The sequence below is a fragment of the Chlorocebus sabaeus genome, chromosome 13 (genome assembly GCF_047675955.1).
Source record: "Chlorocebus sabaeus isolate Y175 chromosome 13, mChlSab1.0.hap1, whole genome shotgun sequence".
Taxonomy (NCBI): domain Eukaryota; kingdom Metazoa; phylum Chordata; class Mammalia; order Primates; family Cercopithecidae; genus Chlorocebus; species Chlorocebus sabaeus.
In genome coordinates this window covers 55,331,510-55,356,734 of record NC_132916.1, presented here as the reverse complement: position 1 = coordinate 55,356,734, position 25,225 = coordinate 55,331,510, and the positions used below count along the sequence as shown (strand labels likewise).

The following is a 25,225-nucleotide window of genomic DNA, read 5'->3' as shown; positions in this document are numbered from 1 at the left end:
TTGAAGTGCTTTGAACGGATTATCTTGTTTAATGGATTATCTTGTTTTGTTGATTAAGAATCAATAAAGGTAGATATTATCATTGCTATTTTCAGTGTTACATGTTACAATGGGGAACTTAAGGCTTAGAGAAGTTAAATGCCTTGCCCAAAGTTTCACAGCTGGTTAGAGGTTGAACAAGGATTCCACCCCCTGAAGTTTGGTTCTAGAGCTCATGAACCTCACCACAGAACTAACTATGCTGTTTGGTCTGGTACATGTGGGACCTATCTTGCCTGTTTCTTTTGTGTCCTCATCTATTAAATATTAGACACATTTTCCCCTAATTCGTTGCATTCTTATTAAAAAGAGAAGTTACACTGCAGTAACAATGAAAGTATTCAGCTTCGTAAAGACACTTAGGTCTATCTAGTTGAACAGTAGTTTATTATATATTTGAATGTGTATTATATTGCAAAGTGCTGAGGGTACTAATATGAATAATTCTTGATTCTTGCTCTTTGTATTAGTTACCTATAATTTTATTTTACTTATTTTAGTTATAATTTTTCTGATTTCAATTGTTTAAAGAAAAGGAGTAGCAAAAGGGGATTAAAAATCCTTATGTTAGTTTTTGCTGTTGTAACAAAATACCTTCAACTGGGTAATTTAAAAACAACATGAATTTATTGCCCACAGCTCTGGAGGCTGAGAAGTCCCAGATCGGTACATCAGAAAATTTGGTGTCTGGTGAGGAGCTTGCTCTCTGCTTCCAGGATGGCCCCTCCTTTCTGGATCTTTACATGGTGGATAGGGCAAGTGCTGTGTCCTCACCTGACGGAAGGACAAGGCAGCTCCCTTCAGCCTCAGTTACAAGAGCACTACTCCCATTCATGAAGGCAGAGTGATTAAGTCATTTCCTAAAGACACCACCCCTTAATGCCACCACCATAGGGATTAGGTTTCAGCGTGAATTGTGGAGGGATACATTGAGACCATGGCAGTCCTTAAAGCTTTCTTTTCTTCTGCTCTTTTTAACACTTCCCTTTGTCCTTTCCTGAGACTCCCTCTCTATGCCAGGGAGAGAGGAGAAGTCTTAGGGATAGGGGTGAGAGACCACAAAGAAAGGGACAGAATGGTTTTCTGAACTTGACTTAATTACATTATATTTGATTGCATGTCCCTTGTCTTTCCACCTATCCTAGAAATTAGGGGATGTAGATTTTTGAGAACCAACTTGATGTTATGTAACCTTGAGTGATTTACTCAACCTCTGTAGACCTCAGTTTCTTCATCTATAGAATATAAGATTGCTTAGATCATCTAGAATGCCTTTTCATTTCTAAAGTTCTTTATGTCACTAAACCACAAGACTCACCAACATACTTTATGGTTTAAATCTATCTTTGTTCTCTATCTTTTTTAAAAAATCACAAAACATTTAAAAAACTACAAAAATATAAAAATAATAGAGGAGACAGTTGTGTATTCAGCACAAAAATTTCAATCAGTTGTTACCATTTTGCCATTTGTTTTAGATTTTTTTTTTTTTTTTTTTTTTTTTTTTTTTGAGATGGAGTCTCACTCTTTCGCCAGGCCAGGAGTGTAGTGGTGCGATCTCAGCTCACTGCAGCCTCTGACTTTCTCATTGAAGCGATTCTCCTGCCTCAGCCTCCCGAGTAGCTGGGATTACAGGCATGAGCCACTACACCCAGCTAGTTTTTGTATTTTTAGTTGAGACAGGGTTCCCCCATGTTGGCCAGGATGGTCTCTATCTCCTGACCTCGTGATCCGCCTGCCTTGGTCTCGCAAGTGCTGGAATTACAGTGTTTTAGATCTTTAACAAAATAGAACATTAAAGACATTGCCAAAGTCTCATTCTCATCTTTTCCTTCTTGTCCTGCATGTATCTTTTTGTGATATATAAATCTATTCATTTAAACTGTTGTATCGTATTTCTTTGACTAAACTAGTTTACTCCCCTCCTAAGTCACAGTTTCTTTGTATACTGTAAGAAATAGTTCTTCAGTGAACATTTTAAGACGTGTTTCCTTGTGTAAGGGTTTCTTGAGGGTAGATACCTAGTGGTGGAATTGTTAGATTGATGGAATCCAGTTTTACTTCTTCAGTTTCCCCAGATATTGTCAAAGTAATAAATGAAATTGATAAAATTTACAATTTACATTTCAACCAGCAACCATTAAGTTTGATTTTGCCATATTGTCATCAGTGATTCTTGTTATCAGACTTATTAATTTGGACCAATCAAATGTATGTGAAATAGCTTGTCAGTATTTTAACTTGCATTTGTTTGATCACTGTCAGCTTTCACTAGGTTATGTTGCAGTAACCAAAAAACCTCAAATCTTCATGACTTTTAATAAAAATGGTTTATTTCTTGCTCATGTTACATGTGCTTGGTGGGTTCGTTACGGCTTTTTTCCATATCATCTTTATTTCTGATCAAGACTGAAAGAATAGCCTCTACGTGGGGACATGCTGGTTTCATGATAAAGGGAAAAGAAAACACAGCAAAACCACACTACAGTTCTTGAATCTTCTGCTTGGAAGTGGTATATATTACTTTAACTCACATTTCATTGGCCAATTAAGTCTCATGGCCAAGGCTGATAACAATAAGTGGGCAAGTATGATCCTCTCATGGGAAGGATACTCAAAACCATGAAAACAGTATTACAGCTCATATTAGGCTGGTGGAAAAGTAATTGCAGTTTTTGCCATTAAAATTAATGAGGCTGGGCACAGTGGGTCATGCCTGTAATCCTAGCACTCTGGGAGGCTGAGGCAGGCAGATCACGTGAGGTCAGGGGTTCGAGACCAGCCTGACAAACATGGTGAGACCCCATCTTTACCAAAAATACAATTAGCCGGGCGTGGCGGTGGGTGCCTATAATCTGAGCTACTCGGGAGGCTGAGGCAGGAGAATCACTTGAACCCAGGGGGCAGAGGTTGCAGTGAGCTGAGGTTGTGCCACTGCACTTCAGCCTGGGCGACAGAGTGAGACTCTTGTTTAAAAAAAAAAAAAAAAAAAGAGGCTGAGCATCTTGAGCACCCTTTTTTTTTGTTGTTTTTTGTTTTTGTTTTGTTTTGTTTTTAAAGACGATTGCTCTGTCACCCAGGCTGGAGTACAGCGGCGTGATCTCGGCTTACTGCAACCTCCACCTCCTGGGTTCAAGCAATTTTCCTGCCTCAGCCTCCCAAGTAGCTGGGATTACAGACGCATGCCACCATGCCCATCTAATTTTTGTATTTTTGGTAGAGACGGGGTTTCACCATGTTGGCCATGCTGATCTCGAACTCCTCACCATCTTTTTATGTTTTATTTAGGTTTATATGATCACTCTGAAAGTTTTAAAAATAAATATTATTTCTCAGATTAAGGACTTTCTCCCCTCATTTCCAAGACTTACTCATGAGTAGGTGGTGAATTTTATCAAATGTATTTTTTGCATCAACTAAGAGGATCATCATCTATTTTTCTAACCCGCTAATGTTGTAAACTACATTATTTTCTACTGTTAAACCATCTGAATTTCTAGTGTAAACTTGGTAGTGATGATTCTGCATTCATTTGTATTATTTTTGTTTAGGACTTTTGCATATATTACCTTTAATTTTCTTTTATCAAATTGTCTTCATCAGATTTTGTTATCTGGGTTGTATTCTATCCTCATAAAGTTGCTTCCCTTTTACCATTACCTAGAAAAGCTTGGATAAATTACTGATGGTCTGTCTTTTGGTGATCTGGTAGAACTTGCCTTTAGAACTGTCTTGGATGGTAGGTAGCCTTTTTGGGAGAAGAGTGGAAGTGGAAGGTTGTTTTTGTTTTTTTAAATCGTTGATTCAAATTTTTAAATTTTTTTCCCGAGTTAGTTACAGCAATTAATATTTTTGGTGGAGATTGTCCATTTCATCTAATTTGAAAAATTTATTGGCATGAAAGTTTTCATAGTATTCTTGCTTTGTGCATTTGATTTTTATTTCTTATTTCTAGTGTTGTTTGCATTTTAAAAATTATTCTTACTATAGATTTGCCATTATATGTTTTTCCCCAAAGGAAACAACTTGGTTTTATCATTTCTATTGTATCTTTTCTATTTGGTAACATTTCATCTCGTTTTGCTCTTTTTCTTTGGGATAACTGTTCTTTTTCTAATTTCTTGAGTTTAACACTTAAAACATTGCTTTCGGGGCTCTAATTTTCCCTTGAAGTACCTCTGATTGATTGTACAAATTTGAAATACAGTTGACCCTTGGACAAGGTGAGAGTTAGGGGTACCAGCTTTCTGCACAGTTGAAATTTTGCATATAACACTCGACTGCCCCCACATATAACTACTAATAATCAGTTTCCTGTTGCCTGGAGCCTTTCCAATAACTTAAACAGTCAATACAATTTTGTGTGTTATATGTATTATATACTGTATTCTTACAATAAGGTAGAGAAAAGATGTTCTTAAAAAATTACAAGAAGGGGCCGGGCGCGGTGGCTCAAGCCTGTAATCCCAGCACTTTGGGAGGCCGAGATGGGTGGATCACGAGGTCAGGAGATTGAGACCATCCTGGTTAACACGGTGAAACCCCATCTCTACTAAAAATACAAAAAAATTAGCCGGGCGTGGTGGCAGGCGCCTGTAGTCCCAGCTACTCGGGAGGCTGAGGCAGGAGAATGGCGTGAACCCGGGAGGCGGAGCTTGCAATGAGCCGAGATAGTGCCACTGCACTCCAGCCTGGGCGACAGAGCAAGACTCCGCCTCAAAAAAAAAAAAAAAAAAAAAAAAAAATTACAAGAAGGAAAAAAATATATTTACTATTCATTAAGTGGAAGTAGATTAGCATTAAGGTCTCCATTTTAATTGTCTTCATATTGCCTGAGGAAGAGGAGGAGGAAGAGGGGGGATTGGTCTTGCTGTCTGTTTCTTGGTGGAAGAAAATTGAGGTGTAAGTGGATCCGTGCAGTTCAGACCTGTATTGTTCAAGAGTCAACTATATAGTGCTTTCATTACCATTCAGTTTTAATTTTCTCATTGTGTCTCATTTGGCCCTTCCCTTTCCTGTCCCTTCCCTGTCCCTTCCTTTCCCTTCCCTGTCCCTTTTTCTTCTTTTTTCTTTCTTTTTTCTTTTCTTTTTTCGACAGGGTCACTCTCTGTTGCCCAGGCTGGAGTGCAGCGGCAGTCCCTCTTCTTGCCTCAGCCTCCAGAGTATCTGGGGCTACAGGTATATGCCACTGTGCCTAGCTTATCTTTAAATTCCTTTTGTAGAGATGGGATCTTGCTTTGTTGCCCAGGTAGGTCTCAATTACTAGGCTCAAGCGATTCTTCCTCCTTGACCTCCCAAGGTGCTGGGATTATAGGCATGAGCCACTGTGTCTGGCCCCATTATATATCATTTTTGACCACTGGATTTTTTACAGGTGTGATTTAAAATTTCCAAAATGTGTGTGCATTTGTGTTTGTGTATGCATGTCTTGTGGGAAGAGAGAATGTTTTTGTTTGTTCATATTTCCAGTTTTATGTTACATCGTGGTCAGAATGTGGTCTAAGTAGAGATTATTAAATTTATTAAGACTTTGAAATATATAGTCAATTTTTATATGGGTTCTTTTTGAATTTGGAAAGCATGGTCTTCCTATTGTTGATACCAGTTTCTAGGTCTGTCATCTTGGTCAGACAATTATGTGGGTCATGTTATCTATCTCTATTAATTATTTAACTGCTTAGTTTATCAGTTAGTAAGAGAGGTGTGTTCAAACCTTTCCTTGTAATTGTTGATTTGGTAATTTCTCTTGGTATTCCTGTAAGTTTATGCTTTATAAAATTTGAGGCTAGATTATTAGATGCACACATGTACAGAATTATATATTCTTGGATAACCTTTTTTTTTTTTTTTTTTTTTACCATCATGTAATACGTTGAACTTTATTTTATTTGATATTTATGTTATTGTACTAGCTTTATTTTGGTTAGAATTTGTCAGGACTCTCTTCTGCCTTTTTTTTTTTTTTTTTTTTTTTTGCGTTTAAACATTGTATTCTTATATCTTTGAGGTGACTTTTTAATCACATTTTAATTTTGTCTTTTAGCTGGTAAATTTAAACCATTTATTTTATAGTACTACTGAGATTAGTGACTCTTTTTTGCCATCTAATTTTGGATTGTCTGTTTTTCTTTGTTTACTTGAATTTTCTTTTTTCCCTTTTACTGCTGCTCTTTTAGAAATTAAGTATATTGCAGACACACTTGAGTTAATAAAGTCTAATGCTAATCACTATACCTGCCCCCCTCTTTCCCCATCTTATTTAGTATTCATTTCGTAGATCTCAGATCTCGTTTTGGAATGATACAAAAACAACAATTTCTTATCTGTGTAACTAGTCCTATGATCTACTACCTGTAGGGAATCAACTTACTGTATTGCCTGAAGCAGAGTTGAGGTAGTATCCAAAGCGAAAAGCAGCAGTTTAGTCTTCTAATTCACCAATATTTAAATTGGTTGGGAAAGCATAGGAGTCTTCATTTTTATGACTGTGTTAATTTATCATTAGAATATCTTTTCATTTAATAGATGATTACTTAATATTGCCATTATAAAAATGAACTTTGGAGGACAAGACATGATGAAATAAGCTTAAAAACAGCATTTGTGTTGAGTAATCCTTTCTTTTTCTTTTGAGTTCATAGCAAAATGGAGTTTGAATAGATTTTAGTGATGCTATCCCACAGCAGATCTTAGATACCAGCAGTTCACTTGAATTCTAAGCTGTGACTTTACATCTCAACATAGGCCATAATTCATCAATATCCTAATAGCTATTATAACAATGCAGAAGTTATAAATTATATTCACCATTTTAATGAATTTTCCTTTTATACAAGTTTTCCTCTTATTTTGGTTTTCCCGTTGCTTGCTTAGTATCATTAGTTTGGGTCTGTTACTCATCAGACCTGCTCTTATTTCCTCCTCAGGAGTGGAGCCCAGAGTACAGCCACCAAGGGGTTGAGCAGGCTCCTGTTTCCCAGTTCCAGTATTGACCTTAGGCAGATTGGATGATATGCTGATACTGCTTATCTGTGGTTCTGTATCTCTACACCGGAAATCACTGTCTGAGGACTATTTGGGGAAGTAGTTGTGGGAAACTGTACTATTAATGAACTTTTGAGCACTCAAAGAAGGAGAACAGAATGTGGGAAAGAAATACTTGTATTTGGTTTGAGAGAATAGATTGTTTCCATCTGTTTACTCTCAGTAAAGATTGTATTTCTTCATGGCTCTTCAGAGGACTGTAGTTATTGTTTGTTCTTTTTCTTTCTATATGTACATTTGTCTAATTGTCAATTAAACCTTGATATAACATGCCCTCTGAAGAAGACCTAATTGTCTTCACTTAGGGTGCTTAAAACAATGGAGAGAAGTCACTCAAAGCATGGGCTGTGCAGGAAGTCGTGAGATGATAGCTTGGCTTGCAGGGATCTTATAGAGTAGGGTGAGATTCTAAAAGGCCTCAAATGCCAGGATGAGAAGATTAAAACTTATCCATAGAGCAAAAAGGAGCTGCTGAGTAATGGACCAGAGGTTGTAAAGTCGTTGGTATACAGGACCTAGCAAAGTCAAGGGCACTGTTTAGATTTTGGATCATTGTAGCTAGCTACATGACTAGTAATTTAAGGGAGGGTCTTCTTTATTCACTGCATTGCTTATGATGCACATCAGTGGTCTTTATAGATAATTTTTTTTGTGATGCGATTAGAACATTGGGTATGTTAGACACTTTCCTGTGCATGTTACCTTTGGTCAACAAAAGTACCCCCTTTAAACCATTTAATGTGAATACTGCTGTATTGATGGAATAATTTTTTTTAAATCAAAAAACATAATTCGTGGGGGAATTTTGGTTTGACATCCGAACATCATCTCTGCTTCCTAGATTACTCACTATATATAGATATAATTAATATATTCTGTATAATCTGTAGTACTATGTTGTTATATATTTATATGTATTTTATATGTATATCTCCATATATCTGTTCATATCCTTTCTTTCTCCCCTTATCCTCTACTTTTCATGGCTTCCTGTTTCCACATTCTTTTTCCTGTGGGCTATCAGCCTATTCTTTCTCTCCTGAACTTCAGGAGAGAAACTGAAAAAAGACAAATGCCCAAGGAACCAATACAGCTCTGTTTTTGAAAACAAATTGCCATCTTTGAAATTTGTGTTCTTTTAAGGAAAGAGGGCATTTGCTAATATTAAGTGGATAAAAAATTTTTATGCCACACAGAATTTTCTGGATTCCCCAAAGCTGGAAATAATAAGTGAGCATAAACATTGGGTAATAGTGCATTTTTAGAGGATGATTATATTTAAGTTAAACAAAATACTATGGAAATGGCCCAACTTTAATGTTATTTTTGGCTTATGTAACAATAGGTTTATTGTTAAGCCATGCATTAATTTTGACCTGAGGCCTAGGCTCTCTTTGTGCATTTGTTCCAAATCTTTGTGGTAGGTACTGTTTCATTGTTGTCACTGAAAATTACAATTTACGTTCTATACTAATTTATCATCTATTGATAGTAAACTGAGATCTCAAATATTTTTTGAAAAAACTGAAGATTTTTTAATGAAGAAACTTATAATTTGGTTTTTTTTGAAATGTTAATTTTTATCTCATTGAGATATTTAAATGGTATGTGCCAACCTTCTTTGGTTCCAGAGTTAAATTTTAAAGAATTTTAGGGTGTCTCTTGGATTCTGCATGTTATAGGAACTTGACTCTAGCACTCTTTATGATATTGCTGCTAAGGTCATTTACATACTCAGTGTGTTAAAACAGCAAAGCTCTTTCCTCTAAGCAGGGGGAAAAAGACAATAAGGTTTAGTTGAAGCCGTGGATATAAAGTCAGGCGATCTATGTTTACTTTTCTTTTTACTCTTTGGGTATCTTGGGGGAGTCACTTCCTCTCTTCTATTCTCAGATTGCAAAGACAGTGAAAATATTTACTTCCTCCATTTTTAGAATTGAGCTGGTTTTACTACAACTGATGAGTCTGTGTATGTGTTTTAAAGTTTGCAAATACGTGTGAAAGTTCCTGCAAGACTTTGGAAGCTTGAGTGAATGTGCATTCTGAGTTAGAGTTGCTCACATTTTCCTCTGGCATCTGAAAGTTGTTCCCACGTGTTGATTTTGTCTGAGAATCGAGGGCATTGTTTCTGCCCACACAGGAATGTCAGTACCATTTTTCTTAGTTATGAATAAGGCTAACAGAATGTAGGCTCTCTTCATCAGTGTTCTGATGATAAAAGTATTTCTCAGAAAGCAGAATGTGTCAAGGTCTTTTTGCCTTTTTTTGTGTTGAGTTCTAGTCTCAGAAATCCAATTTGCTATCATTACTTTGAGTGTGTTTTATTTGCTTACTTGTTTGTTGTTGTTTCTTTTCACCCTCCAAGGTTGTGTTTCAGACCTATAGTACTGATGCTTACTAAGTTTACTAAACAGTTTCAACTATCTATATATTTGTAGAGGACCTGGAAGTTATGATACTCTATAAGATTCCATAAAATAGTGGCAGATTTATATGTCATTTTGGGAACTGGGAATAATTTAACGGGCATGTATTACGTGCAATTTAAAATTCCAGTGACATTGGTCAAGGTGGAATGTCTTTATCCTTTTAGCTTAAAACAGGATTTAGGGTGATAATTCTATTCAAAATTTAATTTGTATTTACTAAATGGGAAAAGACTGCCATGCCATGTAAGTGATAGAATATTTTGGTCCAGCTTGAAGAACACAAAGAGCTCACAGCAGCAGAGCCTGGCCTCATAATCAAGTCACTCCTTAGCTGGACCTCGGCCCCCCTCCCCGCTCCCCTCTCCACACTTGGTCACATATAACCTCAGGCTGTCTTTTGACCTCTCTTAACACTTGATTTTCTGAGTCTTCCATTGCGTCAAGTTGGTTCTCTAATCAGACACATGCTGAGTTGCCTGGCCTTCCTTCCAGTTTCTGACCCTACCAACTCCACATTTTACTTTCCCCATCACATGATTCCTGCCTATCTTTTCATTTCCAGCTCAAATCCAGCTCTCAGAATGTTCTTTTTTTCCTTGGAACTTGTTTGCACCATTAGTTTGGCAATTAATCATGCACTGCCTTGTGAAAGACTCTCTTGTGTTGCTCTGTTGAACAACTGCTAAACTCTTGTATTGTTTGATTTTTCTTATGCTGATGTTGTTTCTTCACCTGGTTTATTATTAGTTTCTCTAGAAAAATAACTTTCTTCTCTCTCCCCACAGAGTCTTAACGGAGGATTTTGCCTAAAATACTTCTCATAGAAAGTAATTTTTGACTTATTTCCCTGTACTTTCTTGTACATTTATAAAGTTTTTTATCTTTCTATCCAAGATAAATGATAGCATTTGCTTATTTGTGTTCCTAAGTCTTCTCTCCATCCCCTCTCATTAGAAACAAAGATTTGGGCATTTGTGTGTGTGTGTGTGTGTGTGTGTGTGTGTGTGTGTGTGTGTGTATACATATATATATAATCCACCTACCCTCATCATTGCGACTGCTGTCCACTATTGCTCTGCTTTTCAGATGCTTGGAAACAGCAGACCGACTTGTTATAGAAATACTTCAAGGGCTTATTGTAAATGAAAACTGCTACATTTCTACAAAAGGTTGTGAAACTCTAGGCGTGTGAGCCATGTAGAAGTTACTGTGGTGTGACCCCTGGCCCTTTAGGGTTCACATTCACAGCCCTGAGGGAATTGTAGGCTCCTGGGAGCTCTGTTCCTTCACTTCTGTTGGAGCTGCTGTCAGACCAGGTTGCTTGCTGGCTAGGCATAGGCTGGGCTTGAAGAGACTATAAGTCTTATTCTCTGCCCCTTGTTTTCTAATAATGCCTCCTCTTCTCTTGAGGAAACTAAAGAATGATAGACCATTTTATTTCTCACATTCGAGGAATTCTCCCACATGCCTTTTTCTTCTCTGTCTTCTCCACGTTTGGTTTCAAAACCAGGGGATTACTTTGTTTGTCCCTACATCACTGGTATTTTAAAAGCATTAAACTTGAAAGTAACTTGTAACTGTAAGCAGCCATCCTGACATACTTTTGAAGACACCATCCACCTCTTGCTGGATAGGCATGCTACACACTGGCAGCCATGCCAACTCCTTGGTGATTTACCACTTAGTAAGTTTTCACTCTTTTCAGAGGGTGGTAGTAGAACAGGAACTAGATCTTTAAGTTATTTTTCTATTTTGGAATGAAAATTACTTCAGGGTCAAGTAGGTTTAGAAATGGTGGGAAAAATTATTTTCAGAATAAAATTTGTATTTTAAAATCAATTTGGACACATTTTTGTTACTTTAAAATATGTACTCATGCTAGTTAGAATGGCGATCATTAAAAAGTCAGGAAACAACAGATGCTGGAGAGGAGGTGGAGAAATAGGAACGCTTTTTACACTGTTGGTGGGAGCATAAATTAGTTCAACCATTGTGGAAGACAGTGTGGCGTTTCCTTAAGGATCTAGAACCAGAAATACCATTTGACCCAGCAATCCCATTACTGGGTATACACCCAAAGGGTTAATAAATTATTCTACACAAAGACGCATGCACATTTATGTTTACTGCAGCACTATTTACAATAGCAAAGACTTGAAACCAATCTAAATGCCCATCAGTGATAGACTGGATAAAGAAAATGTGGCACATAGACACCATGGAATACTATGCAGCCATAAAAAAGGATGAGTTTGTGTCCTTTGCAGGGACATGGATGAAACTGGAAACCATCATTCTCAGCAAAACAGGAACAGAAAATCAGACACCACATGTTCTCACGCATAAGTGGGAGTTGAGCATTGAGAACACATGGGCACAGGGAGGGGAACGTCACACACCAGGGCCTGTCAGGGGTTGGAGGCTAGGGGAAGAATAGCATTAGGAGAAATACCTAATGTAGATGACAGGTTGATGGGTGCAGCCAACCACCATGGCACATGTCTACCTATGTAACAAACCTGCACGTTCTGCACATGTATCCCAGAACTTCAAGCATAATTTAAAAAAAAAAAATATGTAGGCAGTGAAATTTTAAAAATCTTTGCCAGAGTTCATCAAATGAAGGGATATAATCTAATTGCTCTCTCATGCAACAACATTTATCAGTATCTTTTGTTAAACCCACTGTGTTTAGAATCATTCTGTCATCATCACTGTTTTATTTCTAGTCTTTGATTTCTCTTCTGTTGCCTTCCCTTCTGAACAAATTAAAGATGATGTTACTGACATAGTTTTTGTTTTTCAGCTGTCAGGAAATTTTACCGATTATTTGCTTTCCTCTTCCTACCTCCACCTTCCCAGCTTTCAGGCCTGATATGGGGGACAGGGATTTGGGAATATTGTCTCCACCCGTGAATGTTGTTTAATTTATCACACAAAAGCTGGAGTTAGGTTCATTCTTTTCATCCATTGCTCAGCAGAAGCGCATACTCTGTGGCCAAGTGGAAAAGTGGACAGAAGTTATCATTAGTATTTATAGCACTATAACATAACATGCCAGCATTTGGAGCTTAAAGGGATTAAATGTGGTATAACATAATAAAATATAGTCTATAAAAATCCCTGGATTGTTCAGAAAAATAATTTTATGATGCAAGGTAGTTAAATGATTAAAGCACTGATAAATGATCTGTCAGTTTGCTATTTAAGTTTTTATTTAATTATGTTCTGCAGTGGAGTTATACATTGAACTGTGTTAGAAAAATTATGATTAGGAGTATTAATTTATCTTTTATTTTGTTTTGACTCTTGTATTCTGGAGAGTCACCTGAAGGCAAAAGCTCCATTCTGTCTAGTAATCAAACTACATCTCGTAAGTGTACTTCATTTGCAGAATATGCCATTTTAACCTGTTTTGACATTAAGCCTGATTTTGTGCATCAGTCTAGTTATTTGCACGAGGGGAAACTTAATCTGAGTGTTACCACCCTCTACTTGTTGTATTCATTGACATCTTCCAGATTTCTGTCAGCAACAATTTCGAGTGAATCAAATAGGACTGCTCTCATAAGCTATTCTTCTATAGCACAGAAAGCCTGTATGAATCAAATGTCAAAATTCATTCTAGGCAAATAGTTTACAGAGAATGTGCTAGCCTACAGAAGTTTGCTGCTCATGGTTTTTGAATAAGTTTTCATGGAAATACGGTGCTTAGCAACTTTTATGAAAGATAATTTTAAAAATTTGGTGTTTGCCTCTGGCTAGAAGTTTGATACCAGCCTCTTCATTATCTAACAGTTATAGTCAGTTCTCCATCTTTTAAAAGAGATTATAATTCTTTGCAGACTTAAGCCAAGTCTTGCTGTTTAAAGTGAGTGATAGAAAAAGTTGGACAAAAATCCTGGGTTTTCATTTTTAAAAAATTAATGACAAGGTTGCTAGTCTCCCTTAGGGATGATATAGAATTTTTAAGAAAAATGAGAAGTTAAGGAAGTCATATTTTTACACTATTTTACAAATTTCCTCTCAAAATAGTATTTATTTAAATATATCCTGTGAGTTCAGAAATAATTTTTATCCCCAGACATTGATTTGGTTCCTCCTTGGGCTGAGAAGATGAAAAGTATGAGGTGTTATTTTTCCTTTTAGTTACGAATCTTACTTTCAGAGCTAAGCTTTACATATAAAACAGTAATAGCAGGTGTATATACACACACTTATATCCACACACATAAACATATGAGTAAAATTGATAAAGTATTTTTTATAGTAAAGTAATATAAAAGCACAGAAGTGCCAAGTTACCTTAGACTGGAGTTGGTAGGCATGTCTTCATTGAGGAGAAACTTTTGGATTTCAAAGAATAATATATTTAGGGCTGAGTGCGCTGACACATGCCTGTAATCCCAGCACTTTGGGAGGTCGTGGCGGGCGGATCACACTTGAGGTCAAGAATTTGAGACTAGCCTGGCCAGTGTGATGAAACCTCATCTCTACTAAAAATACAAAAATTAACTGAGCCTGGTGAGAGGGGGCACCTGTAGTCTCAGCTACTACAGAGGCTGAGGCATGAGAATGCTTGAACCCATGAGATAGAGGCTACAGTGAGCCGGGATCATGCCGCTGCACTACAGCCTGGGCGACAGAGTGAGACTCCATCTCAAAAATATATATATACACACACACATATATATTTATATATATATTTAATTTACATATATATAAATATATATATGGAAAACTCAGCTATACTTAACCTGTTATATTTTTCATTTGAAAATTGCTTAAATAGTAGAATCTAAGCAAAAATTGGGGGTTACAAGAAAAGGTTTTAATATATCCTTGCATATCAAGGATGACATAAAAAAAATGTACCATAAACATTTGTTCAGGGCAAACCACCTTCCTGACTTTACAGGGCCAGTGTTGCCATTTTTGATCCGGGCTTTCTTTGGCTTGGCATTAACTAGGAATCTTCCATCTTGCAAAACCAGTGTATTTGTTGGGATTTAAATAAATTAAGCTCTTTGCTTCTGCTAAATCATATGGAGAAGTGGGTTCCCACCCATGGGAAAGAAAGCATAAAATACAAATGCACTGATCCTGCCTCCTGTCCTTTTTCAGTCTGCTTATCCTAATTTTGCTGGTCTCAGGTTCCTTGTGTTGGGGGAAGAATCCATGTGTGCATCTGTACACAGTAACATGCACACTCTGCGTTGTCTTAGAACAAATTCTTTAGGGAGCAGAGCTAAATGTGCATGTTCATTCTACCATCTTTAATTGGAAGTCCACTTTCTAATTCTAAAAGTTGAACAATGAGCATGTTTTATCACATACTAAAATAAAGTGGACTCTTCCCCTGAATATAGCACATGTCAAAGTTACCATTAGGCTGTCTGGGTATCTTCTAAAAAGACTTTTGATTGTGGTAGCTTTAGTAGCATCTGTTTTGACATAGTTCTTTGTTTTCTTGCAGATGCTTCTCAGTAGTTTTCATTTTCTTGCTTTATTATTCCCTGCAGGTGTCTAGATAATCCATTTTATTTTGCATGTGTGTTTAATTGGGGAGTGGGTCCTAGGAGATGAAAGAGGATAGAAATGCTTTTCTCCTTAAAATATGTTATTTGGGGCCAGGCGTGGTGGCTTACACCTGTAATCCCAGCACTTCGGGAGGCTGAGGTGGGCAGATCACGAGGTCAGGAGTTCGATACCAGCCTGGCCAACATGGAGAAACCACATCTCTACTAAAGATACAAAAAATTAGCCAGGCATTGTGGCGCCCACCTCTAGTCCCAGTTACTCTGGAGGCTGAGGCAGGAGAATCACTTGAACCCTAGAGGCAAAGCGGCAATCACGCTATTGAACTCCAGCGTGGGCAACAGAGCGAGACTCAGTCTCAAAAAAAAAAAAAGTTATTTGGGTTTTTGGCAAATAATAGGTGCAATTCATTTGTTATTCACTTGGTTTCGGTCATTATTTATCATATATAGTTTTGTGGCTTTGTTCATTAAACATTTCTGGAGCAAGCAGTGGTGATACCATGAGTAATTTTTAGTCTCCTCTGACCCTTGGTTGGAGCCTGTGCAGTAAAGGGGAAAGGATTCGTTCCTGTGTTCCTGGTTGGATTTCACACTGATTTACTTTTCTATTTCTTGGTGCTTTTCTCCCTTGGACTTTCATGTTACTAGTTCCATAATGACATCCAGGTGTTCCTTTGTCGTATTATAATACAAAAAAAAAAAAAAAAAAAAAAAAGTTCTATGCTTCCTGACTACTTTTTCTTCCTCTGGAAACAAAATCCCTACTTTTTCAAATCTAGCAGATAACCTAGAGAGGATCAGCAGTTTGAGTGAATGACTTTAGTGTGTGAATTACCTGTACTGCCTTCTAAGAGATATTTGCATTTTAAAAGAAGATACCTGTTTACTCTAAAGAATCTAGTGGTCGAATTCTAGTGGTAGAATTTCACTATTGAAGCCTAGAGAAGTAAAAAAATAAAGGCAGTTTGGGGTGGGAGGAAGGTCGAGGGCTGGATTTTTGGCATCTTTGAATCAGGTGGTCACACTACCAGTAGTACAGCCTTTTTGAAAGGCACGGTTCAGGGCCTTGTTCACCCAAAGCTGCTTAACTTCCCTGCTTCTGAATTCCTAGGTTCTTTCTGATGCCTCACAATTTCCTCCTTACATAGTTGTAGCATTTTTTGTGTATGTGTGTTTTAAATCAAGCGAGACCTTAAAGATTCACCCAGCCAGGTCCCCCTCCTTCCACACTCCACTGGTGAACAAAGACCTTGTTGTCACTTTGTCTTTTATTTTACTTTGTTAGTCATCCACCAGGAACGAAAAGCTTTTACTTGGAAAAAATGTCAAATTGAGTAGAAACACTGTTGCCCCAAGTAGATCAATGTTTAAACACTGAGATATCTCAAAATGAACTGGATTTTTCGAAGTTGCTTGTCATCAAATTCAAGAATCAGAAATTCAGATGGTGAAGTATAAGGCAACTACTGTTGTTAGGAAATTCATCGAGACCTCTCCTTAGTCACATCCTATCTCCCTCTGCTTTGCAACCATAATAAAGTCAGCATTTAAGTGATTAAGATTATTCTGCATTGTAACTTGTCTTCTACTTTGGTTAGTTGTTGAAAGAATAAGCACTTTTGGCTAGTAGAGGTAAGAACAGTTTGAGTGGGTCTGGCTTGTGATAAGATGTGGGATCTCTAGTCGTCTTGTGTTTTTTCACCTGATGATTTCTTTCACAAAGGTAGACTTAGATACAGTTGTCATTGAAGATTGTTGGATAAATCTTATTTTATCAGGCTGTGTTAATCTTTTTTTTTGAGATGGAGTCTCACTCTGTCACCCAGGCTGGAGGGCAGTGGCACGATCTCCCCTCACTGCAACCTCAGCTGTCTGGGTTCAAGCAGTTCTCCTGCCTCAGCCTCCCAAGTACCTGGGATTACAGGCACCTGCCACTGCACCTGGCAATTTTTTGTAGTTTTCTTAGAGATGGGGTTTCACCATCTTGGCCAGGCTGGTCTTGAACTCCTGACCTCATGATCCACCCGCTTCGGCCTCCCAAAGTGCTGGGATTACAGGCATGAGCCTCTGCACACGGCCAATCATTTTTTAAAAAAAGAATTTTAAGTGAATAATTGAGCATTTGATTTATTATCCTGGCTTTTCTATCTGGGTCTTGGAAAGGGACAAAAGGAGCGCATATACTCCATGGGATGTAGTCTGGCCAGATTGAAGACTTAAAATTGATGGATTTGGAGTATGCAGGCAGATAGTTGTATGCTGGGACAGGAATTCTCTTTGCTGACTACCTCATGTTTAAGCTTTTAAAAATTTGTTGGTTAAGCTTTTAAAAGAATTTTAAGGTTTTTAGGGCAATGAAGTTACTCTATATGATGCCATAATACATCGTGGATACATGTCATTGTACATTTGTCCGAACCCATAGAATGCAGACACTGAGAGTGAACCCTGACATAAACTGTGGACTTAGGGTGATAACAACATGTCGGTGGAGGTTCAGCAGTTGTAACAACTGTACCCACTGTGTGGGGGATGTTGCTAATTTTCCCAATGTGGGGGTTATGCATGTGTGAAAGCAGGGGATATAGGGAAAACTTCTGTACTTTATGCTCAATTTTGCTGCGAACCTAAAACTGGTCTAAATAAAAAGTTACAGATGCCCAGGATCATCTTTTGTAGATTCTAATTCAGTGGATCTGATGCTGGCTGGAGCATCTGTGCAGCCAGAGTTAAGAACTGCTTTGAGAGGCCTCATGTTAAGACTGTAGGAGGTCTTATTAAGTGTATGTTTGGGTTCATTTACTTCACAGCTGTTTGCTAACTCTAATTGGTAGCTGAATTTGGTTATGATTTGTTTGGAGCAATGCCTAGGACATTGTAAGGGCTTGACAAATATTAACTATAATTTTTATTGTTAAAATCCTGATTATATGTTTTTCTCAGGATTTGACCAGCTTTCTTAAATTTCTGATGAAAATACTTAAGTCCTATGCCTTGGATAAATTCTTAGTAGTATTATATTTTATCACTATGTGGCTTAGAAGGGCCATAATGTAAACATATGCCACTTATATATTCACAGTGACTTTATAATTTAAATAACTTGGTTAGACTGAAAAATTAAACCCTATTTAGTACTTTTACAAGTAAGAAGAACCTCACAAGATTTAAAAATAATGTATTTTATCTTGTAATTTTGAATAAACCAATCCCTAGTGTCCAAGGACTTATCCTTTTGTTGGAGGGTCAGAAGAGAGACGTTGGCTATAACCAGTTGTGTTACAAAAATGTAGAATGTCAAAGGTGAACTTATTTCCCACTGAAATAAACTCTAAGAGTAGAAATACTTGTTTTTTGCAGTTGAGAAATTGCAAATTTAGCAGGCTAGTTACCAGCTGTTCACTTAGAGCAAGCGAAGATTTAGATAATTCTTCCTTATAAGCTAGAATACTATTCCATTAAACTTTTATTACCAAAGGAAGGCATGTATGGAATGCCTGCAGGGCTGTATTTTATGAATGACTGAGCAACTGACATATACTAGAACCGACAGAGGTGTTTATTGTTTTGTTTAAGCAAAAAATACATTTTTTATATAAAATTTGTGGATATTTACATGTCATCAAATATGGTTTTCTTAACAAGCTTTAAGATCCATTGCTCTGGGGATTTTTTGAGGTTTTCTGCATCTTCATTCCAGGGGTTGACTTTGGGTTAGTTGTGGAGCTAGAACGTAGGTGTGAGGAGTGGGCATTGGTTGCTGGAATAGCCTTCTGCACACCTGTTTGGGTATGTGGAGATAGAAACCCTCCAAGTGGGCACACCCTAGTCTACTAGCTGATTCTTGTGTCTTGAAAACTATTGAAAATTTCTGGGCTGCAGGAGATAAAAACTGCAACTGCCTAAGAAATAAATTTGTGTGTAGTTATGAATGAGATATTAAAAGGTTAATATTGTTTAAAAACTAGCATTTGTTTTCTTTGTTAAAAAAAAGGGGCCATATCATAGACTTCAACTTGTTGACAGTGTGATTTTTTGTGTGTGTTAATAATGTTGGTAGCAGGATTTCAGATTTTTTTGGTACGATTTTCCACATAGCAGAAAAATGAAATACATTTTCCCATCTTGTCTGAGCTTACCAAGTTGCTTATGAGATTAATTGTATACTCAGTTAAGAATTTCGAAATATTTCAAAACCCAGCAGACTGGGGTGGAAGAACATTCCATTGAATACTGCTCTTAGACTTGATGGGCTTGGAAATATCGTGCTCATGAAATAAGGATCTTACTTTATAACATTTAAGAAGGGCAAGTACTTCTCTCCTTGAGGAGTCAAAGTGTCTGTGTGATTTTTTTAAAGGTGAACCTCTGTGCTTCTAGCTTTACTAGGATTTCCTGTTAAATTATTGCAGGTTACAGTTACTGAAGGTTATCTTTGCAGTCTGTTCTAGTCTAGTGTGTGTTTTTCTAAGTAGCAGCTTTTTAATTTTAATTTTTAGCAACTGAAACTACATTGAATGCATGGTATTTTGTGTCATTCCTGTCAACAGCACTGCAAAATTCCCCCAGTATTCTCTCATAATCCTCTGAATCCTGTGGAATGGAAAAGATGTGGCAATCCTTAATGAACTGTGAGAAGTTTTCCTTTCTCCCTCCCTTCCTTTTTTTTGGTTTAGTCTCTAAGGAAATAGTATACAAGAAAAAATTCTTTATAGTGACTTATAAGAAACCAATATGTTTAAATAAATCTGATATCTGTCTATCTTGTTTACTTGTATACATATATACAAAGTTTTCCTGCTTAATGAAAACTAAGTTTGAAAAAAATTTTTCAGTTACTAAAAAAATAAAAAAAAAGGGATGGGTGCTGTGGCTCATGCCTGTAATGCCAACACTTTGGGAGACCAAGGTGGGAGAATTGCTTGAACCCAGAGGTTTTAGAGACCAACCTGGGTAAGATGATGAAACCTCATCTGCCTCTACCAAAAAATTTTTAAAATTAGCCAGGCATGGTGGCATGCACCTGTGGTCTCAGATACTCGGGAGGCTGAGGCAGGAAGGTCATTTGAGCCTAGAAGTTTGAGGCTGCAGTGAGCCAGGATTGTGCCACTTCACTCCAACTTCAGCAACAGAGCAAGATCCCATCTCTTAGAAGAGAAAAAAAAAATGTAAATGTATTTGTCTTCTATATTTATGTATCTACATGCATATGTTTGTATATTATATATAATATGTATCTTTTTTAAGTATTTGGGAAAAACATTTTCAAACAAAATTCTTATTAATGATCAGGGAAACTTACTCTTAAGAATCTTCCTTTACTATATAAATGTCTCATTTACTACTGGAATTATGTTTTTAACACACACACAAAATTGACCAGGGTTTCTTTTTCCTGGGGTTTGAATGAAGTTTGGGAAAGAGATATGTTGACAGCTCCCTTAGATTGGTAAGAAAATAATTATCTGATAAATCACAGCCTTGGATAATTTGAGACACTCTCTATTCTTCCCTAAGGTTTTATAGGATTCCCATCCTCCTTCCCCAACAATGTATCAGTTGTTGTGTTTGCTCTGTGCATACCTTTCTTTCCTTGGCCTTTTATATTTGCATAGTGTAGTTTGGAGCTAGTGCAAAATACATAGCTTCAGGGCTGTAATGTATAGATTGCATTGTGTGCTTCCCATCATCGTCTCCTCGGCACACAATAACTGCAGTGTGGAGGGCCCTACACAGAGACAGTGATGGTGTTTATAAAACGCCAGTGGTGTGTGGCGTTCACTACAATCTGCCGGGTAAGCAGTTGCACAAATTCCTCCAAGTTGAGAGGCCTCCAGAAATGTCATGTTTTGGCCTCAGTGTTGAATGCCACAAATAACAGCACAGGCATGGGGGACTTTGCTCAGCCTCTCAGATTCCAGCCTACCTTCCTTTGGCTGCATCTACAGTAGATTTCATTGCCTCTTTTTCTTTTTAAATGAAAGTTCCCAAAAGCTAGCATTCTAATTTTTGAATAACGTATTTTCAGCCCATCTAAATTGTCTTGTTTTTGTCTATTTTCTTTGGGTATCTATAATACAGTATGTAGGTTTTTAAAAAAACTAAAATTCTGATACCTGGAAAGTAGACCAAAGAGCTTTTTTTGTTTGTTTTTTTGAAGTTTTCAACCCATTAACTTTATATTGCTAGTGAGTGGTATAAGTAGAGTTAGGGAGAGGCAGACAGAGGAAAAATAGATAGCTAAGCTTGTTGGTATTTAATATAGAAAGTTATATTCAAAATATTTCTTTTGAAGTATATTTGGCAAGTTTTATTAACAGTTGCATGGTTTTTATTGTTTAATAAACTTGATGTCATATTATCAGAATAGAAATTGACACAGCTTGTGCTTTATGAAGATTCTACTGTGAGAACAGAAACACAGCGAAGGCATGCTTTAGATAGCAAGAAGAAATGACAGCGAAAGTGATGTCTTAGTGAAGGAATGTGCAAGACTAGGAAACCCCCTGTCCCTTCTGCATAAAGATGAGGTATGGCCTACTCTTGAGAGGAAGGGGCAGATTGGCTTTTTTGCTCATGTCATTCCTCTAGTTCCCAAAACGTATCTGGAAATGCCCCAGTTTACTAAGGAAGAGTATAAGCACAATGTAGAATTGTGAAAATGAAGTGTTGGTCTACGCTGGTCTTCTCCCAGAAACTAGTTAGCAGCGTGTGTTTGGTTTAGGTCCTTGAACATTACGGGTTGGTAGTCCATGAGCTAGATAAGGAAGATTGTGTAAGAAACCAGAAGGCCTGAATTCTAGACTCAACCCTGCCAACTTTTTGACTGGGCTTATGGCATTGAACCATTCCACTAGCAGATATCTTTTGGCCTACTAGTCAGCTAATTACTCAGTAGGAGGCATTGAAGTAAGATGTCCTCTTTCTTCAAGAACTCAATGTCTGAAAGTAGTAAGTATCAAAAGGAGTACAGTGGAAGAATAAGTGCCATAGATGTGAAATAATGCTCTTGAAGGAGAATGATGCAATATTGGGAGATTGGAACAGGCTTCATAGGGAAGGATAATTTGGAGATTTGTATACAAGTAGAAGTATTTTTGACATTTCTAAATAAATCAGGGGAAAAAATTAGAATATGTCTTGATAAGTCAGTAAGTGGTTCTCTTTATCTGGGGCAATACCTCAAAATTGCTGTGACAACTAAAGAAGCAACTATGTGTACTGGTATCTTAGGTGCAAGTTATGAAGCAAAATTATGTGTATTGCTTGGTTAACAAATGTATATTTGTAGTCCTTTTATACAGTAGAATTCAAGTTATTGTTTATTTAAAAAAAAAAACAATGTTAATGGGAGAAAATTACTTTCCTGGGTAGAAGTGTGGAATATTAGTGTATATTAATAGCACACATAATAATTTAATTATTTTAACCGCAATTCAGAAAATCAGACTGAAAAATTAGATAAACTCTCTATAACCTTATTTTTCTTATTTGTGAAATAAGGAAGTTTGCTTAAATAATGGAAAACTTTAAAATCATATTTAAAAGCAATTATTATTTTAGAGCAGCTCAAAAAGGTCTTGTAATTTCAGCTGGCTTTAATGAATCCATGTAATAAGCCAAACATTTTATTGATCACTTTAAACATACTTCATTTAATTCTCTCATCACCATTATAAGGTGGGTACTTTTAAAGAGAGGAAACTGAGGCACAGAGAAGTTACGTAACTTGCCGTGGTTACAGAGCTGTTAAGAGTAAGGCTGGGGGTCAAGCCCAGGACACTGTGATTATACTGCAGTACTTTTCTTCCATATTGTTAAGAATTGGTGATTCTCAAGAAAGATGGAACATACCAGAATCTGGGGGGGAAGGAAGAACTATTTTGAGGAACAATTTCAACTTACATGCCCCCGTACATTTTTACGTGCTACCATTATGCATTGTACCTTGGTTCTTCACCCCCACCCCAAAGAGAATTACTGTTTATGGAGTGTGTTGTGAACAATGTCAAGACAAAGTTGTGAGCCACTAACTAGATGATGTTGCTGTCTGAGCCGATCCAATCGAGTTTGATTGCACATTAGTGCTATAAATGTTGTAACTTGGAACATTCATATGTAGCATTTAATGTGTGTCACCTGATAGTCTGATGCTTTTTAGAATATAAGAAGAAATGTGGTACTTATTTTATTTGCGTTTTTGAATAAGCCTCCAAAGCACATCTGTTTTAGGTTTCTTAGAAGTGACTTTTCTGTGTTTTTTTGTTACAATTTTCCTTCTCAGTCCTTCTTTTTATTCCCTAGTTTATGTTTCATTCCCTCTTGTCTTGATGACTTTATTATAGCTATTTTAAAAAATGCATGTTAGAACCATTTATGTGTTGAGTATAAATAATAAATTAGTAGAATAAAATTGTTGTAGATTAATAAATTTTGTTAATTTTGCTAGGGATTCATTGAGCTTTCTTAATTTGAAGTTTTATAGCATTGTTTCTTTTAATATTGCCTTTCCTTTATTCTCTCTCGTCTCCATCTAGGATTCTGATGAGATATTTGTAGACCCCTCATTCTGTTCTCCATGTCTGTGAAGTTCTTTCATATTGTTCTTCCCTTTGTCTTTCTCAGCCACATTCTGGACAGCTTTTTTCAGATCTGTCTTCCAGTTCACTGGTTTTCTCTTCAGCTTTGTCATATCCTGTCCATTTGTATTGTAATTTAGTTACTATATCGTTTTCATTTCTAGGTGTTTTATTTGATTATTTTCAAAAACTGCTTTTCCATAGTCACTTTTTCCTTAGTCATATTTTAAAATATTTCTTATAAACACATAAAACATATATATTTTGTGTTTTGTACCTGATAATTCTATTATGTGCAGTCTCTGAAGATCTGATTCTGATACTGTGTCTCTTAATAATGGTGTCTGGTTTCCTTGTGGTTTTGTGATTTTTAATGTATGTTTTTTGAGATTTTTGTTTATGAGAATTTCTTACTCCTCCCAGGCAGCTGGGCACATCTAATCTTGGACCAGTTTAAACTGGATTCTCTTTTGGCATTTTTGAATCAAACAGATATGAGTACCAGTGTCTACATCTGCGTTAGAGTCAGATGGTGGTACAGGTTGAGTATCTTTTATCTGAAATGCTTGGGACCAGAAATGTTTTGTATTTCAAGTTTTTTTCAGATTTTGTAATATTCGAACACTCCAAATCAAGAAATTGGAAATCTGAAACGCTTCAATGAGCATTTTCTTTGAGCATAATATTGGCATTGAAAAACTTTCGGATTTTGGAGTATTTCGTATTTTTGGTTTTTGGATTTGGGATGCTCAACCTGTAATTCTTTCCTACCTCATTTCTTGAGGTGTGGTCATTAAAACAGTAATTCTGTTGTAGAATATATTAGTAAATGTATTAAAAAATAGTGGGCTCTTTTGCTAAATAGTTTTGGGAACATCAGGTTTCCCAAGTGAAAGAAATAATGGGAAACAGGGTTTTTGCATTGCAGAACTCCTCAGGGTGTCTGTTACACAAATAGGTGTTTTGATGCTCAGTAATCATATGCAACAAGCAGATTTTTTCTTGTCCCACTCTGCTGCTCTTTTTGGGAATGAGGGGTGTATATAACTCATGGGACAAGTGGGACCAGTGGAAAATAACTTTGGCAAATATAGGTTGGCCTCCTGATACTCTTGGCTTCTGCTAATTGCCCTTCTCACTGTCTTTCCTACTGTGTTTACACCACTTTATGACCGTGTGTGTGTGTGTGTGTGTGTGTGTGTGTGTGTGTCTCTTATATTTAATCTGCCTGAGGGAAGTCATGATTGTATCTGCTATTCCTTATCCCCAGAGCAAAACATTGTCATTATGCAGAGCTCTTGTATCAGGCTATCTCGTAGGCCACTGGTCACTTTTCTTTGAGCCAGTTTGGCCAAGTACCTAATTATGTCCAAATTGGTAGATACATAATGCTTTATTTTTGGCTTCCCGTTCATTCTGTTTCTCTGCCAGTTGCATATAAATTTCCTAAGACCATGTTTGTCATGCTCATCATTGATTCCCCGGTATCTTAACATAGGAACTGACACATATGGGTCAATATAGATTGAGTGTTAGCTTGGCAAGCCCTCACAGTCATCTGAGAGTCAAGACAGGGTAACCAGCAGTCATATCG

General features: G+C 36.9%; 1 protein-coding gene across 23 annotated transcripts in view; it reads left to right on the top strand.

The window, feature by feature from the left end:
* The window catches only part of EPB41L2 (erythrocyte membrane protein band 4.1 like 2), a 225,918-nt gene that overhangs the window by 109,234 nt on the left and 91,459 nt on the right, over positions 1-25,225 (top strand). The window lies entirely within an intron of this gene.